A 19,612-nucleotide genomic window follows, 5' to 3' on the forward strand; every position below is an offset into this window, starting at 1 on the left:
CATGAGTTGTCGAAACAAAAATATCACAAGCTTCACGCAGCAGGCTGTTAAATGCATTAACCATTAACTCTTATATTTTAAATGTAGGCCTATTCTTTGAATAAAATACTTTTCAGGAATGTTCTTCATTACTTTAATTATTTAAGTATGAAAAGAAATATTACAGGCTAAAAAGCTTATTACTAGTGAAAGTTTAGCTTATCTTCCAGGACTTAGAATAAAATACCAATGTAAACGAGTTTTTAACAAACTAAATTTATAGGGGGGGGGGGGGGTTAGATTTGAATATCGATTAAAAGGGTCTACCGGATAAAAAAGGTTGGGAACCACTGTCTTAATATAATCATTGTCGCTCTGCATGTGCTAAGTTCTTTTAGCGACAGGGCTCATTTTTTGCCGACTAATCCTCACTGGATTGTGCAGCGGCGTACGCCGAGGGGGAAGGGCTTTGCTTTGATAGTGTTATCCAAAATGTATTGAATTTTGTTAAATTGTTGAAACTTTTCTTAAAACGAGAGGCAAATCCTAATGCCTCCCATAAGTTTGGATCAAAAGTTTTATAAAACATTATTGCTTGCAATGCCGCAAGGTGAAACGAAGAACGAAGTTTGGCAAGAATAGAAAATATTTCAAGTTTGCTGTTGAATGCAGATTTTCTATGTTGATTAGCGAAAATTTACATTATTTTTTTTTACTTCCTTCTATCTACTTTATAAATACCTCACCACATTTAGTTTTATACTTTATTTTGACGACAAGCTCCCAAAGAGAGTCAGACGAAAATAACTGTAGAGTCGAGCTAAACATACCTTCTTGCTAAAATAAACTCAATAGATTGTAATGGACATACACCAACTGTCTTTGTACAAACGTTTCTAAAGTTTAAATTAAAGTACGTAATCGTTGCAAAATAAAAGCCAGTTTTTGTTAACTGTCTTTTATTTCTGTAAATTGAAGAAAAGCTATATATCGTTAGGCTACTACATTTATATTCCTATGCCTGACCTACACAAGGCATTCGTGTGATTTGAAGCTTGAGCTGAAACTTGAGTCTGTCTGACTAGAAGTAGAAGTTAAATGAGTTCTATAATACTGCAATAATAGGCTATGTTTAAATTTCTCGAAACTTTCTAATTATTTCCATAAGGAGATCTGAAAATATGCAATTTTAAACTTTAGACAAATGATTCAATTTAGTTAGAAGCAGAGATGGGCACGGTACAATTTAAAAGTACCGCGGTACCGGTACTCGGTACTGGTCAAAAATAGTACCGCAGCACCGGTACCGGTACTATTTTCAAAAAGTACCGTGGTACCGGTACGGTACTCGGTACGGTACTTTTTTAAATACAAGTTACAAGACTTAGAATGACGAATTTTTTTTTGTGTTGTAATCGAAATAATCTTACATTTAAAACCACAAATGCGATTCATCTCCATCCCAATTATATTAACAAGTAACAGCAACGCGCCATGACGATGTTCATATTCTACACAAAGACTGCTCAACCAGCCCTTTGGTAGGCACGCTAAGCTGAATGGAACAGATCGGAAAATAAAGTCACAAGTCTCTTGATTTTGCTCAGTATAAATGCATAATTTAAGGTAGGCATATTAATACTTGTTAGTTTATAGACTTAATAGTTAAGGACCAACCCAACATGCCGTATAAAAAGCTATTGGAAGTAAAGGCCATTCAACATCAGAGGTGCAAAGTAATGAAAGTAGTGTTACTTAAGTAGCAATAAAACAAAAAAAAACTGGTATCCATCTAAAATGGACTGGCTTGCAGTTAGCATAAAAATTAGCATAAACATAAAAGCAACTTGCAAAAAAGAAAAGACAGTGACACTATAATTCCTTTTTACTTTTATGTTAAGTAGCAATGTTCAGTAACTAGTACTTTTTGAGTAAGCTGGTTTTATTTTTCATTACTGTACTTTCTACTTTCACTTGTTTAGTTTTATGCCAAAGTAGCGTTACTCGAGTAATTTTATATTTTGTCAAGTAGAAAGTTGTAACTTTGATAAAAATCTGTTAAAAAGGTATCATTTCTAAGATAAAAAAATATTTTAAAGAGAAATTGTTAAAAATGAAAAGTTTATCTTCCTAAAACCAAAATGATTCATTAAAAATTAAACTATTAAGTGAGATATTTTATGACTAAAAATATTGGTATTTTGAAAAATTTATTCAAAACTTGATGAAATTACAGTCCCCAACACTTTACAAAAAAAATTTGATAAGACCCTAAAGTTATAGGTCTATTACTTTATAACTAATTGGGTAGTTAGTAAAAGTTTGGGGCAAACCTGTTCTAGGCATTCGCTTTCAAAAACAGTAGCATCTCAAAATGAGTGTCACTTAATCCAGCTCGTTTCGGCCTCAAAATATCTTTAGCGGTGGAAAAAACTCTTTCAGTAGAAGCACTTGAAGGGATTGCAGTGTTTGTTTTAATAAACAATCTTTCTACCGTCGGATGCTTAAAGCATGCATCTGTGATGCATCTCTGAGGACTCATTTTGAGAAATTCATCAACCAGTTTAGATGCACTTTGTCGTCGGCTTCTCGGTTGCTCAAACAAAAAACCGAAAAACTCGTCTTGCTGAACAACTTCTTCTAAGTCGTCGCTGCTGCTTTCAGCTTCATTCTGACCTTCTTGCTCAAGCAAAGATTCAAGCTTGCTGATCAACCGAGTCTTGATGCTTTTCGCTATGCTTTCCGAAAGAAATGAATATCGTTCATCCATGTTCGATTGTGGGATCAACGAGAGCTGAAAATGTGGATGCAACGCCATGGCGAGTTGATGATCAGTGCTGTGGAGTACGTGATGAAATCTTGTTTGGATGGCTTCCATCAAAACTGTCACTAACGGGCAACGGCAAGCAAACACCAACGATATTGTTAGATTTTAGTTCTTCTAACTTTTTCAATGCCGTAAACACGGATTAAATCGTTACGGAGTTAACATTGTTGAAAAAAAAAGTACCGATAAAAGTACCGGGTATTTTGACCAAAAAGTACTGGGTATTTAGGCAACCGGTACAAATTTCAAAAAGTACCGCGGTACAATTGTACTCGGTACTTCCCACCTCTGCTTGCCTTTGTGCGTTAAGCGCACTATAATCTTTGTAATAAAGCTGGCCACCATACAAAAGTTTTGGCTTTCCTTTTTCACTGCCATTCTGAATCAGGGACTCTACACTCTGTCTGCTCGTCTACAGCACGTCACATCTAGCACATCTCTAACATATACGCTACTCTAATTAATTGTTCGTAAAGAATTGTAACTGTTTTACGAATAATTAGTATTACGGTCAATTGCATGCACGAAGAAATGCTTTACGAAGAATTGCTTTACGAAGAATTAATTTTACGAACAATTGTTTACGAACAATTGTTTTACGAACAACTGTTTACGAAAAAAACGTCGGACACTCTTATAATTTATTAAAACATTATATATAAGTTTTTTTTTCAATGTTTCAGCAATAAATTTGTAAATAAATTATTTACATGTTTTTGTTTTCGCTAAATTTTGTGTTATATGTGAGACTTCAGATATCTAAACGTTTGTTTATCTGGTAGCAAATAGGTCACACATAAATGCAAGCATATAAAATGTTTCCAGAATACAAAGAAAATTTCACAGCTAGACTTAATCGTTTGTCTGAGAAGATAGAGCAAGTACTCCTAACAAGTGAGTAGTGTCAATAGCTTATACGAATATTCAATAATCTTTCCTTCAGGTGACTTCATAGTTGAGTCCTTTACAAAAGACAACCGCAAAAAAATACAATTTTTGGTCTTTGGTCCTTACGCAAATTACACATTACTTACCCAAAGTTTTCCTTAGTCGATTTTCAGTCAAAAAATAAAAACTTGTTCACTGTTTCGTGTCAACAAGTTGATTTAGAATGCATCTGGTATACAACACTGAAAGCATATTTGTACTTATATTAAATCGAAAAGCTTTCTTCTATAAATTCGCATAAATGAAACTGTAAAGACCTTTCTGGAAAAAGTATAAAAAGCGTTTTAACGTTTCTACCAACATTTAGTGACATTCCAAAAACGATTTTTATCATAATTTTGATTTTCACTCTAAGGAAGGACACTCTTTGATGAAAATGATCTTGAAGTTTTCACATCATTGAGGCACATATTTAGCACACAAGAAAGTTTAAGGAAGTGCAGTAGAAATGATATTGAAAAGAACCTTTCTCTCGATTTACGTTTTGTCATATTTTCTGCCAGCACAAAGCAACAATAATTAGCCTACCATAATAAGTTTAATAAGCAGCCTATGTAATAAGCTTTTAGTCTACAAGCAAAACAGCCAGGATTAATATCTTAAAGAAGCTTTTGCAGACCGAAAATAAAGTTTCCCTCAACGTTAATCAATAACTATTTTAATACCGTAGGCTACGTAGCTTATCTACATAGTTTTTGTGTTTTCGATAATTTGTACCTGTAATACTGAATGTATCGTGTACTGTATCAAAATATGCAAAATAATACCTGCTCTTAGTATGATGTAATTTACTTGTAATTTTACTAAATTTTTATATTGATGCGTTTTTGCTAAATTCTTGTCTTAATGTAGTTTTACTAAATTCTTCAGGCAATCGTATTTCAGACTGCACCAACGTAGATCCTTTTAAACGCCAGGGTTGCCCGTCGAGCGACTCTATTTTCAGCAATAAATCCTCTTGTCAGGATGCAGGGTGTTGCTGGAACACTACTTGGATTAATGTCCCAAATTGCTTCTTTACAGGCTATGGTAAGATAGTCAAGTAGGTGCCGAAAGCTTTGAATCCCATTTAGCAGCTAATGGTGGTGTAAGTTTTCACGCTTTTGAGAAAATAAAATAATTTGCCTACACAGTATATAATTACAATTATTCTACAAATTTATCTTAATCTCGTTATTCCATTGCGTAAATCGCTTCTACAGTTAAGATGTGAATAATAATCATTGCTGATGACCAGATTTGTTAGCAAATTAAAAATTATTGTTTTTTCAGTTGAACATTAATTTCAGTGTAACCGACAATGTATCAACTTGGTCACAGCGGTAAACCATAATCTCTTCGTGGGAAAATTGTAACATAAGATTCCCAGATCCGTTCGTCTGTATGTAATGACCGAAAAGAAACACTCTTCAGGAAACGTCTATTCGAGAATTGTATTTCTGTAAAAATAGCCTCAAAGCTGTCGAAAATGGGGTGCAACGCGATACACCACTAAAAACTTGTCACTACAGAACAGATTACTTGGATAAAAGACGGAAATTTTCGTCCAGCTGACAAGCACTAAGCAAAACAGTTAAACATGCGACCAACCTCTTCAAGCAACAATTTTAAAATGACTAAAATAATTTGCGATATCTCAAACTCACGTAAACAGTAACTGTGACGCAATAATGAAAGACATTGTCACGCAATTCAAACAGGTGTTCAAAGGTGGTGATGCCATGTTTCATGTTTAAACAGGTTTGACACAAGTCTTACGAACGATGGTGCAATTTTGGCTCATTTTTAAGAAAAATTCCATGACGTAATACGCTAAGATTCAGTAGACCTGAACGGTTTTTATATGACGTTTGATTAGGTGAACAATTGTCTGGAACACAACTTTTGGATTGGTATTCACAAATTTTTCTTAGATAGAAATCTTGTGCCTGCCATATCTGCTTACCCACAAAATGCATCAATGAATGTCTTTTTAATTATCAATAAAAGATTAAAACTTAGCCAGTCACAATTATGAAGAAAGTTGCAAGACATTTTGTACAACCACCAGCTCGTACTAATCATGTATCCAGCATGTATATAGTTTAATTTCTGTGCTTACTATTAACCAAGCGGACAATAAAATCATAAAAATTACAAACAGCCATATTTATAAATTATTAAAACATTACATATAAGTTTTTTTTTCAATGTTTCAGAAATAAATTTGTAAATAAATTATTTACATGTTTTTGTTTTCGCTAAATTTTGTGTTAGCCTATATGTGAGACTTCAGATATCTAAACGTTTGTTTATCTGATAGCAAATAATTTAGGTGACACATAAATGTAAACTTAGAAAGTGTTCCAAAATACAACGGAATATTTAGATTAAGTCAAAATTAAGCTAAGAAAGCTAATCTTCGTGTCCACTTTCAAAAGTTTCAATAACCATCATTATTCTACAATAAATCACTTGAAACCAAAGTAGAAAAATGGCAACTACACATTACTGAAGAAATTATTTATTGTTATAGTGCATGTCAGGCTGCACAATTTATCTATTCAGGTATTTTCATGCATCTGTGCAAATATGACAAATAGGCCTACTTGCGTGATTGTTGCATCCCCCAAGAATCTGTGGACTCTAGTGGAAACTCAGAATTTAACCGGTTTGTGAAAATCCTGAATTAGATAGTGATCTTACAGTATTTTTGAAAAGTTGCAAGTCTACTAGCAGACTTAAATAAGCTGAAGAAAAGTTACACGTAACAAAGGAATAACAAAATTATGCAACTATTACGTCACTTGACAAAAAATGCATTTCATCTTTCAAATAAACATGTTTTAGTGATAAAATCATTATAGAAACTATAGAAATATCAAGGAAAAGCCACAACTGCGATGATCTTTACAAATATGGCATCACTACCGACGGTGCTTACAACATTTCTGTAAATGGACAAGTGATGGAGGTTTACTGTGAATTTCAAAGGAATGGCAGCAATTGGATGGTTTGTTATTGCAATTTGAATAATATGTTATTCAAACCATTACGAATACAGAGATTTGGTTGCCTACAAACCTCTAGATCAGAGCTTCCCAAACTGTGCGCCTCGGTACACTAGTTTGCCGCAAGAGGGTCGTAAGTGTGCAGCGAATGTGTGTGGTGATTTGAATGTTGCTGCCGTAAAGTGTCTAGTTTGCTGAGAAAAGAGCATTTGCTTTCTTGGCACAGGATGGTACTGTATTCAAATACTTGTCATAAAACTTTCTCATGGTCACCTAAAGATACGGCCTGATTTGTTACATTTTGCAGAAATATCCATGTTTTTCTAACTTTGGGCAAACGTTTAAATAAATTTTTCTAAAAATTTGATTTTTACGCTTTCTTTATTCTTTTCCCCAGATGACACAATAGGTTTTAACATCCTCACATGTTGAAAAACAAAGAAAGTTTGATTTTGTAAATTTTAGTCAGACTGTTAATTTTCAATAACAGTCTGATTTTGCGTTTTTCAACTTACTTTTTCTCATTTGCTACTGCTTCCCCAAGGCAACAAAAAAGTTTTTTGTCGTTAGGAAACCGCAAAAAGTAAAAACATCTCAAAAAATGTCAGTCAAGCACTAGCAGTAGCTGTAATCAAAATCTGCAAAATGTGACAAATCAGGCCGCATCTCCAGGTGGCCATGACTTTCTTTAATTTAATTCTTTAGATTTTTCAAAAGCGATTTTCTGGTGAAGTTGATTTTTATCGAAGTTGAACTGATTCTGTCGAAGGGTTTGGGATGAAAAACGGAGAGTTCTGGCTTGGTATAATTAATTAATTATGCTTGTTGTCTTTTTATTTAACCATAATGCAATAGAATGATTAGTTTGTTAGTTGTACCATCGTTCTCAAACAAATCCAGATCTATTTGCGCTGAATAAACGATCTTAGTTATAAACTGCACATGATACATTTCTCTTTATTTAAAACACAAACCAACATAGAACTATGGGCGACAAATTTTCGTCAGCTTTTGACGCTTTGATAAAACCTAAACTGGCCAAAATAGCAAAGTTATAATTTGTTTTTATTAGGCAAATCTATTCTCACATTAAGAGAACTTTGATAAAATACTGGTAGCTACTTGTTGTTGCTAGAAACGCTGAACTAGTAGCCTTGCTCACGCAGAATTTGTGTTCATTGCTCTCAATAACGAAGTTGGGCAATGGTGAAAACATCGTTAGGTTAACTTGACATAACATGGCCTGGATTCTGGCACGATCTCCCTCCAGGAGACATTTGCGGTAGGGTACAGACTGCTGTAAACAGCCTTGCTGTGATGCGGGCGAATAATTTTTTGTACTTTTCAGGACTGAAAGATTTATATTCGATTTTAAGCACAGGACGTCACATGTTGAGAGTTGACATCGAAGACTGGGAAGGAAACACAGCCTACGCTGAATACAGGCAAGTAAACATGAAGCAGCAAGTTTATTGAACCATAGTTGTTTAATTCGTTTCAGTTTACAACACATAGTTCTCAGCTTAGGCTACAAATGTCAAAGGGGCCATGTAAAGAGAATATTGTCTCTAAAACTGTAGATATCCATAGATCTGTATTTCAGTTGCAAAAATTGACCACTATAAATAACAGTGATCATGTTTTTACTTTTGTGACTATGCTTTGTGCCCATATAGCGACAACATATTTTTAGTAGGCTGCACTATGACTTCTAAAAGGTAATGAAACATAGCAGTAAAAGACTAAAAGGTTTTTGGGCGAGATACAAAAATTGAAATTGTTTAAATGTTCAGTAGGCCTATACAGTGTATCGAAACCGTCGTACAGTGGGCTTAGTATTTTTTCTTAAAAATGGCATTCTTAACTTTCTTTTTGTTTTAAGAAACGCACATTTGCCAAACCAAAACATGTCGTTGTCCTTATTTTTGAGTGCAACTCGATGGTGGCTCTGATCATAATTTTGGTAATCAGCAACAAGCCCTTGGTGTGTAGAATGTGATTTATATAAAAATGTTTCACAACTTTCTATAAAACCAAGTAAAATCACCATATAAACGCAGAACGTTTTCAATCGGAGATGCATCCACAAATTATATTTCAACTATTCAAAGATTTACTGAAGAAGGAGGCGCAGGTCAGTGTGGGTAGGTCGTAAAATATCTAAGTTGTGGCCTGTGGGCTAATTATTAGTTTATTACATGAGAATTACCTGGTCTGAAGCTATGTATAAACGAAGTACTTGACGACATTATAACACCTGGTGAAGTTCAATGAAAGCAGAGGTGTATCGATTACATTGATTTAGTTTGACTGAAATGTCCAAAAGCTTCAATCACATTCCATTAGTTAAATTGCATTGCCATCTGCATCTTTTTCAATATAGATTGAAAATAGCTGAACTGAAATGATCAAACAGAAATGTGTTTGCGTTTTGGCGCATTAAAATTTTCTAAAAGAATAACACTGAAACTCCGCAATGTCGATTTAGACATTTTTCAAAATTTAATTCGTTTTTTTTTAACTATTGCTGTTTGCTTACGATTTTCAGATTTTACGCTGTCGAACAAATCTTTGTGAAGTTTATTTTCAGTTCAATCATTAGAAAATGTAATGCTTGTTTTTTTTTTAGTTGTAGCCTAACTAGAACCCCGAAAATGTCGATTACGTGATTAGCCTTTCAGATGCAGGACCGAATTCCGGTGGCATTCTGTACTGATTCTGACACTTGTTCAGTCAAGCGTTTGGTTTGGTTTTGAATCTTTATCCTCGGACTGACAAAGCCTTGATAGGTTATTCCTGGTACTTGTTCGCATACTTGTAGAGGCACTTGACGCAGGGCCGGTTACCGAGATTGGCAGAGTGAAGTTTTCCGATTGTTGAAGTCTTGTTGCCGAGAAATTATTCCATTCACTAGGTGCCGCTGAATGGAGAGCAGTCCTGAAATGCGTTGCTCAAACGCACACCCCGAGAGTCGAACCAGCGCCGTGTGATCTTGAGCCCGGCGCGTAACCACTGAGCTATCGGGGCGGTTGCTTTAAATGTCGTGTTTCACATGCTATAAACATCATCAATAATAATGGCTTGTGGAAAAACGCTGTTTTATGCATGGGAGAAGCTGGAAAATAAGATGTCAAAATCGACATTCCAGAAGTTCTATGTATACTTTTTTATCGGAGTTGTTTCGGAGTTAAGGACATTAAGGACATTAATTATATTGCAGCTCGAAAAATGTGATGTCTCACTCCGTTTTGTATGGAACTTGTTGCTGTGATTTCCAATATAAGTTTCACTTGATCGATGAACTTATTATATGAACTTATTCGAACTTGATCGATCGATCGCTTTATTCTCAGGTGATTCATTGTCTTGTCATAGCCGTAACCAATTTTCCACAAAAGATCACCCCGGCAATAAACGCGATGGTTGTTCTATTTCCAACTTGGCTGGTTGGTGGCATGGCGATTGCTGCGAGGCGAACTTAAATGGAAAGTACTTGAGGAATGGAACTATAAGCCGCACAGGAATTACGTGGCAATTTTGGAAACACTCAGATTATGCGATGAAGAAAAGTGAAATGAAAATAGTTCCAATAAAATAATGAACTCGAGAGGAACACAGTCATATGTAATATTTGAAAAGATTTGATGGTGTAAAAATACCATCACAAGCTAAAACTGATTTTTTGAAATAAAAATATATTCAGATTAAAAATATTTAGAAAATCACTTTTTAAAATGTTTCAAAAATATTGCTGCACAATATCTTCCGGACAAATAATGGTCATTTATGATGTTGGTTGGTTTGGTTTGGTTTTGAATCTTTATCCTCGGACTGACAAAGCCTTGATAGGTTATTCCTGGTACTTGTTCGCATACTTGTAGAGGCACTTGACGCAGGGCCGGTTACCGAGATTGGCAGAGTGAAGTTTTCCGATTGTTGAAGTCTTGTTGCCGAGAAATTATTCCATTCACTAGGTGCCGTCTGTTCACTGTCATCTGTTCACTGTCACTAAGTCATCTGTTCACTGTACCTTTGATTCAATGTTCTTCTTTGTTCAATGTATCTTTGAAAAAGACTGTTGACATGATTGCTGACTTCATTTATTCGGAAACACAACTAACTCAAGTGCCTTTCAAGCAGGACTGCGGAGTCGGACAAAATATACGATTTTGAGTCCTCGGTTTATAATGGGCAGACTCCAGCTTCAGCGTAGCCAGATTTTTTTTCTGAAATTTGTCCCTTCATTTAAAAAAAAATTAATTTCATTAATTTGGAATCAAAGTTGAATCAAAGTTCAAACTTTCACACAACTGACAGGAACCAACACTTTTATTTTTTGGTAAAAGTTTGAAAGGTAATGTAGAGAATAAGAAACAATAGCCTATTTTAAAAAAGTGGATTACAAAAAAATAAAAAAAATTATTGTTTATCGTTTTTTATCAAACCGGAGTCAGAGTCGGCCGTTTCTTTAACGACTCCGTCTCCAGACACGCCAAACTCCGACCGACTCCACAGCCCTGCTTTTAAGCGTAACGTAATCGTCAACTTGATGCATTTAGCTACTGAAGGCATATTTATATACAAAAACCAATTGTTTAATCAAATCGACGGTGTCGCTATGGAATCCCCATTAGGTCCTAGCCTACTATTTCTTTTTTTCCTACCACATTTGGAAACAAAAATATTTACAAACCATCTAACATTTCACCCTAAATTGTTTTTACGTGACATTGGTGACATTTTTTACGGTATTTAATAAGACCTTATGTGAAGCTTTTCTCGAATCGCTGACCTCTCAACATAAAAATATCAAATCTACAGTTGAAAAAGCACGAAAAACCTTCATCAACTTGCTCCAGCCAATCGTTGCTTTGCTCCTCGCTATCTATATAGTTTTAGAGATATGACATAGTTTTCATAACATACTCAGATATTTTAGCTTGCTACTAGCTATAGTCCTTCTGTTTTCAAATTATACGGATTAATATGATTACTGAGCGCTGCCGTGCGTGGAACTGCGACGCAGATATCTCATGAGTTGGCTTTGTTGTAAAGCATTCAACAGTAATGATTCCGATTTTTATTTGCAAACTTGAGTTTTGAGTTGCTTTGATTAATCTTTTGATTACATCTGCGATTCTTTGATATTATCAGAGAGCAGAGCATACGATAAGCCATGCTGAAAAAATGTTATTTTACATTTGCTTTTAACTTATAAAGAGCAGTAGGAAAATTTTTGACAAAACCCAGTTTATCTCATAAAACAAACCGACTGATGTGGCAAGTTTTTTGTTGATTTCTTATCGGAAAGCAACAATGAGTGAGTTCTTGATCCGCCAATAAACTTCTGCATGTACCGGTACACTTAAATATTTATGGATGTTGTTGAAATGTTTTATAAAAACGAGAGATTGAAGGATACTGAAAAGAACGTGATATCGGCTATCTAAACTGCTCTGTTTTTGTGAAAAAAAAACACGTGCAGCTAAATTATTGTGCTTAGAAAAACATTGCACATATTGTATCAGCACTGAATCTTTACCTAAATGATAATCTTGCAGATGCTCGAGAGATTACAAAATTATTTTTTCTCTTCGAGGATTCAAAAGTTTTGATATATCTCAGCAGAAACACTATTAGGACCACCTCAATAAATTCAAACTTTTATTCAAATGTTTCTCGGCAGCCGATTTGTAGCAAGAATTGACAGCGATAGACACGTGTTTCGCCCATGAGGCTGGTTTTTTTTTTTTTTTTTTTTTTTTTCTTTTTATTATTGAAAAGTAAAAACAGTTGTACAGTAAACAATACAAAAGAAGCAATTGGTGAATGCAATCATATCACTGATACCAATCTGTTGCACAGTATAAGTTATACCTGTAATAAGAGATCAAAGGCATGCGATAGATTTGGAAATTCATTGTAGCTATGATATCACTTTTATGTTTGAGGCTAGTGTTTTATCTCCACAATAACGGTCATCTAACAAGTACGTTCATACAATAGTAGCCCAAAAGATATTCTTATCATGCATATGCCAAAAGGCGTTGTTGTGTTCGACATTAAATCAGATGCATTGCGCAGGCAGGTAGGTAACACATTACCAGTCACAATAAAAGTGTCTATGTTACTGTGCGTCCCACAACGCACATTTGTAGCCAAAAATAAACAAATCAATAAGTAGGAATATAATGTAATGCATGCAATTGCATAAACGAAGAAGGATCTGCATGTTGCCTCATTGCTCTCTTGTAGTGCAATGATGCTACATGCAGATGGTATGTGTGAATAAGTATCATTTACTATGGCGCATTTCATAAAATTCACAAGTCAGGTACATACACTGCAAATGATAACAATTAATAGCAGAATTCTTTCGAGAACAGTGGGTTCTTGGTTGTCATGTTCGACTTATGCTACAGTGTGGGGAGTTTGTAAGGGGCGTCGGTATTACAGAGGTGTCACTTTGAAGATATTCTTTAATTTTTGTTTTAATAACCCAGAGGGTTGTTTTGGTAAATTTTTTGTTGTCCCACATATATTTATCTCCAATGTCTAGTGAAATTTTCTTTTTAATTATGGTACTCTTAACTGTATTTAGGATCAGCAGAATCAGTAGGTTGTCTGCCTGTCTGCTTGGAAAAAGGTTGTATAGGATTATATCAGTTGTAAGCTTAATCTTTTGTTTTGTTATTGAATGATATAGCTTTTCTATTTTTTTCCAAATTGATTTCGTGAAGGTACATTCAGTTAACAGGTGTTTTATATTGTCGACAGCCATTTTGCAAAATTTGCACTGAGTAATTTTGTTCTGGCTGCAACGCCATGAGTTAGATTGTTTGTAAAAATCGCCCCATTTAAAAGCTGAATGTGCTATTCGATAGCAGATCGATATGTCAGAGTTTGAAAAGTATGGTTTGATATTTTTCTTCATAAGGAGCGTTTCTGACCAGCTTATTGGTTCATTGTTTTGGCTCTTAATTTCAGTTTTAGTTTCTTTTTGTGTTTTTAGGGTTGTGTATATTGTATTATATGATATATCAGTCCAGTCAAGATTGTGTTTTCGGAGTTGGAGAAAAGTGCGGAAAATATCAGAATAAAACGAATTTGGGCAATCAGAGTGTGGTTCACTTAAGTTATATAATTTTTGGTTGATGTGCCTTATTTTATAGTTTAGATTGTACTTTGCCCACTCATGCCATAGTTCTGTAGCTTTATCGAGTGTGGACAGGTGTCTAATTCTGTCAGCTCTACTGGTTTGAAATTTTGTTTCTATGTCAATCATTCTTAATCCTCCGTTTTTAACTTCTGCAATGATTTTTGTTCTGCTTAATTGCTCAATTGGAGATGGATACCATAGAAAATTGTATAAGATTTTGTTTAAGGATTGGATATGCTTTTTTTGTGGGTAAAGAACCCTTCCCATGTGAAGAGATATAGGCACGAGGAGAGTATTTATTATGGTGATTTTTCCTAGAAGGGAGAGTGGTCGAAATTTATGAATGTTGGCAGTCGTTTCAGTTTGTTTTATCACTTTTTCCCAGTTAAGAGTGTCTAGTTTTTTGTTGTTGTTTCCTAGCCAGATTCCAAGGATTTTTATTTCATTTTGAATTTGAATATGTGGGTAATGTTGCTGTACTTCACTTTGTAACTCAGGTTGTGATACAAGCATTTGTGTTTTGTTTTCGTTAATTTTTTGTCCTGACATTTGTTGGTAAAGTTTTAATTCTTTAAGTATTTCAGTAATAGAATTAAGGTTATTTGTGATAAACGTTGTGTCGTCTGCGTATTGTTCGATTTTTACTGCTTTTTTATTTATGGAGAAGCCTTTTATTGATGCATTGCTCTCTATGCGGCGTGTGAGTACATCGGCGCATATTATAAAAAAGAGCATGCTCAGAGGGCATCCTTGTCGGATGCCTCGCCTAATGTCGATTTTTTTTGTTAGTGCTCCATTCATTTCAACTCGACTAGAGATGTTTGAGTATATAAGAGTTAAGTATGAAATCATCACTGGCTTAAATCCAATTTTTTGCAGTATTTTGTACAGAAAAGAATGTTCCACTCTGTCAAACGCTTTTTCAAAGTCTGTTACCATTATATATAATTTTCTGTTTTTTAGTTTTGCTGCTTCGATGGCTGCTTGAATATTCATTGTAGCGTGTTCAATTCGTCTGTTCGGTAGACCACATTTTTGGTTGGGTTGAATCAGTGTTTTCATTAAGGGGGTGATTCTATTGGCTAGGATTTTGCTTAAAATTTTGTAATCCGTGTTCAATAATGAGATTGGTCTCCAATTTTTCAGCGATGATTTATCTCCTTTTTTGTGAAAAAGTTTAACTATGGCTTCTCTCATCGTTACTGTCATAGTGTTTTTTAGAAAACAGTTAGTATACATTTCAAGCAAATCATATTTCAAAATGTGCCAACATTTTTGATAAAAGATTGCGCTGAGGCCATCCGAGCCGGGGGCTGAATTTTTATTTAATGTATCAATTGCGATCTTAATTTCATCTTTTGTTATTAGTCTTTCATTTTCTTGTGCTTCATCTGCATGTATTGTGGTGTGGTTCAAAATGTTTAGATATTCATCTTGTTCAGTTGGATCAATTTTTCCATCAATTCCCCATAACTTATGGTAAAAATTGTGTGTTTCTGTTAAGATGTCATTTTTGTTGGTTACAACTTTATTGTCCTCTGTATGTAGTTCGGTGATAGTATTGTTTTTACCTCTTTTCGTTTCAAGATGAAAGAATCCTTTGCTTGTTTTCTCTGAATCGTTTTGAGGTATTTTACAGCGAATTTGTGCTCCTCTTTGCGTGTTATTGTGAAATTGTTCAATAACATCGGTAAATTTTGCTCGATCAGATACTAGGTTTGGATGAAATTCGTCTTCAATCTTAGAGTTTAAGATCTGGAGTTGTTGGTTTGCTGTGTCATATGCTTCTCGTTGCATCGTTGCAAGTTGCTGTGAGAGCTCTATCAGCTTATTTTTAAGTATTTCTTTTCCTTTATCCCACCATTCAAGAGTATTTTGAAAGTTTGGTTTTCTTATTGTCCAATTGGTCCATGTTGTTTCTATTTCAGATATTACATGTTGATGTTGAAAGATGGAGTTATTTACTTTATATGTGTGTTGATCCCATTTTATGTGTGTGTGATAGCTTAATGATAAGGTTGGTGCATTATTATGGTCTGAGTACAAATTTGTGTGATGTGTAATGTTTTCAAAGTGCTTCAAGGTATTGTTGTTTATATATATTCTATCTATTCTTGTTTTTGCTTTTGGGTGTGAATATGTATAGATTGCTTTGTGTGGATGGTTGTATCGAAATATGTCTATTAGTTGAAAATTATTTACTAGTGTTTTAAATGTCTTTTTGTCGTAGGTGTTTGAGAAGGATTGAGGGTTTGCAGTATCTAGAGGGTCTGTGATCAGGTTAAAGTCACCAAGTAGTATTATTTTGTCATCATTCCATTTTTGTAAGTTTGTGGATAGTATTTCTGATAGTGATGTTTTGTCTTTATGATTTTGTGGAAAGTATGCATTGATAATATGCATATTTTCACCATTAATATTGATATGTAGTTGGTGAAGGTGGTTGTTCTTTAAAATAGTATGTCTGGGTTGACCCTTTTGATATATTTCATTTTTTAGTATTATCATAGTTCCTGCACGAAAGCTTGGAGAATCAGGGAATATGTTTGAGAAAAGTTTTATGTTATAAAATTTTTCCCAATTTTCTAATTGTTTAGGTAAAAGTCGATGAGTTTCCTGAATAGCTAAGGCAGAGAGTCTATGAAGCTTAAAGAATTTTATAATGTTGGTAAATTTTTTGGAAATTCCATTTATATTGATTGAGCAAATTTTAAGCTTTTTAACTTGCATGTGACAAGTTTGACTCTCTGCCTCAGAAAGCATTTCACTAGGTGTCAAAAGTATGATGCACAATCACATTAGGCTATATTATAGGCTATTTAACACTATGATTATTATTACCTTTTGTTTTTTTCGGTTTTTAGGCGATAAAAGGATTCAATAAAAATTCGTTTTAAATATTATAGTTAGTAAGTATTTTCGTTGTCTCTTGGCAGCTCTTCTTCTTTGTTTGGTTCAAGGGTAGATTTTTCATCGTTTTCTGATGGCGTGAGAGGGTTTTCATCTGTCTGATTCTGGGATGATGTGTCAATCATCAGAGGCATTATGCTTTGTTCTGAATCGGAGGATGAGTTTTTGGAGTAGTTTGGATCTATTTTTTGGGTCTTGTTTTCTAAGGGCGGACTATCTTCAAGAGGTCGCTTATTAGGTCTGATGGATGTTGGTGAATGGTGACTTTCAGGTGCATTTCTTGTTTTAGATATCGGATGTCTTTGTTGATTGTGTGTTGTTTTCTTTTTCTTTTTCTTTTTCTTCCTTCGTGTGCTTTTCTTTTCCCATGGGTTTGATGCTATGTCAGTGGACTCTCTATCTGAAGATAGTCCTTCTGTGTTAGGGCTTGTAGTACCACTTTCTGTTTCGGCGTTTCTTTGTTGAGTTAGGAGGGCACGTTTTGGGCATTCCGTACCTTGATGTCCTCGGTGTTGGCAATACCCACACAATATTCTCATGGGACATGTTGCATCGAGGTGGCCCAGTCCTTTGCAGAAGCGACAAAGATGACGTTGGGGTGTATTGTTCATTTTTTGTGTCGTTCGGCATTGTTGGGTTGTGTGCCCCTTCTTTTTGCATATATCGCACTGGGCGCAATCTGCTGCCCAATGACCTCGCTTTTTACATATTCTACACAGGGGGAGATGCTCCTCTCCTGGCTTTGTTATATATATCCATATACCGTGTACTTTGATTTTGTCTGGGATGTTTTCCAGGTTTATATCCCTCAGGTGGATATGAACATATTCGTTTTTTATGTTTGGGAACTTTTTAAATCTCCCAAAGAAGATTTTTTCGGGTTTTCCCCACTTACAGTCGTTCGCAATGTCTCTTGAAAGTTCTACCGGCCACTCTACTGGAACTGGATACAGTGTGATAATGTCACAGGGTGGTTTTGGCTTCCACGCTGTGATTGTTATTGTAGTTCCTTGGAATTGGTAAGCAGTGGGAGTTTGGTGGTCTTTTGCTAGTTGTTCCAGGTTTTCTTTTTCCTCTTTAGTGTGTGTAATCACAAATTGGTGTTCTTTTAGGTTCAACGTGCGCACTCCTTCAAGTCCTTTAGAATATTTTCTTAGAAAGCCATCTTCCATGAAGAAGCTAATAAAATTGTCTATGCTCAGCCAACCTTGGCATTCAGCTTTCACTATCAGTCTTCTTTGGAAGTTGTATGGCTCGCTTGGTATCATTGTTTCGAGCTACTATAGCCTACTGCTTTAATTCTCAGATCACAATTGTGTGTACGAGTATTTGTTAAAATTTTTAAAGCAAAAGTTAAACAGTTTGTAGTATTATAAACTAGCACTTGCAGGTTTTGCCACGTTGGCAGTGAGAACGCTGCTGGCGCTCTAATTAGTTACACAAAAACTGCCAACCTTTTCGACAACTGCCAACCTTTTTCGACAACTGCAAAACTGCCAAACTTCACAACAACAAAATAAAAGTTTTTCCTTTTTGAAGAAATCAGCAGAAAGCCTCAGGGAAAAGAAGCCAGCTGATTGCCTCAAAAAGGAAAAAAAAGCAAAATATAAGTAAACACTCTAGATCAGTGGAGCCTAAGGCAGAGTCCACTGATCCAGCTGACGTAGGCTACTCTCTTAACTTCTATATATTTACTATCCTAGGCTAAACTAGACAAAACACAAAGATCATACATATGAAGAGCCCAGTTCCAAAACCGCTTAGGCGCCACTTTTACCAAAATTGAGTTTAGAGTGTCATTAGGTAGAGTATTACCATAGGTACCTACTATCCATTCCTTTTTTTCCAAAACCTTCTCTTTCTGCTTCAAATTCGACACTAAATATTGCGTTTTCTTCCAAAACCGCTTACGCGCCATCACACTTTGTTTCCAAAACCACTTGTATCCACAATTAACCAATCATATTAAGCCATTGTATCACGTGACATATCGCTGATTGTTAAACCGTTTTCGTCATCGTTTCGTGATAAGCAGCAGTGTTACCATTTGGTAAATTTCACTACCAAATTCGAGATTTGGCAGAATTTTACGTTGTTTGGCAGTAAAATTTTGAGTTGGCAAAATTTTGGAAAACATTTTTGGTGAGTTGACAGTCAGTCTCTGGTCAGTTTGGAAAAATTTGAAATGTGTTTGGTAGTTTGAAGCATTTACTATCTGGCAACACTGATAAGCAGTGTTGTAGGCTTGCAGCCTATTGTTGCAGTTACCAACGGTGCTTAGTAGCCTACTTGAGCTTTATAACTGTGTTTTTTTGTATTGTTTAAAGTGGATTTGGGTTGTGGTGATGAATTAGTGGTGGTCAGCTTGGAAAAATGGTTTCAAAAATTGGTTTCTTTCATTCTGGCAATTTTTATTCTCCAGTTTATTTCCAAAACCGCTTATATCCACATTTCTAATTTTATAAAAAGGCGATTCCAAGCATTCTAATATTCCTTAGATCTGGACAAACGTCATGGCTCAATTCAGTAGGTAGTTATACATCGTCAGAAATCAAAAGCGCATTACATTTACCAAGCGAAACTGTCATAAACGTTTTTCGTGGTTTTCTCGAAATCACCGAAAGTGGATGTAAGCGGATTAGGAAACAAGCTCTTCATATATATCTCCTTTTACTATACTAATTTTACTTTAATCACGAGTTTCTCCCATGAGGCTGAGTTTATCAGTATTACACCGTATTCTTCCACAAATTTATTCGACCACCGCTTTACCAGTCAGTTTAACTCTTATCTTTGTGG

General features: G+C 35.0%; 1 long non-coding RNA gene across 1 annotated transcript; it reads left to right on the plus strand.

Annotated features, from left to right (window-relative positions):
• The first annotated feature begins 8,807 nt into the window (after positions 1–8,807).
• LOC145767653 (uncharacterized) lies at positions 8,808–10,289 on the plus strand. Its single transcript, XR_014288826.1, has 2 exons — positions 8,808–8,878; positions 10,098–10,289. It is a non-coding gene; the product is annotated as an uncharacterized LOC145767653 (long non-coding RNA).
• The last annotated feature ends 9,323 nt before the right edge of the window (positions 10,290–19,612 follow it).

The sequence above is a fragment of the Aplidium turbinatum genome, chromosome 3 (genome assembly GCF_918807975.1).
Source record: "Aplidium turbinatum chromosome 3, kaAplTurb1.1, whole genome shotgun sequence".
In the NCBI taxonomy this organism is placed as follows: Eukaryota; Metazoa; Chordata; class Ascidiacea; order Aplousobranchia; family Polyclinidae; genus Aplidium; species Aplidium turbinatum.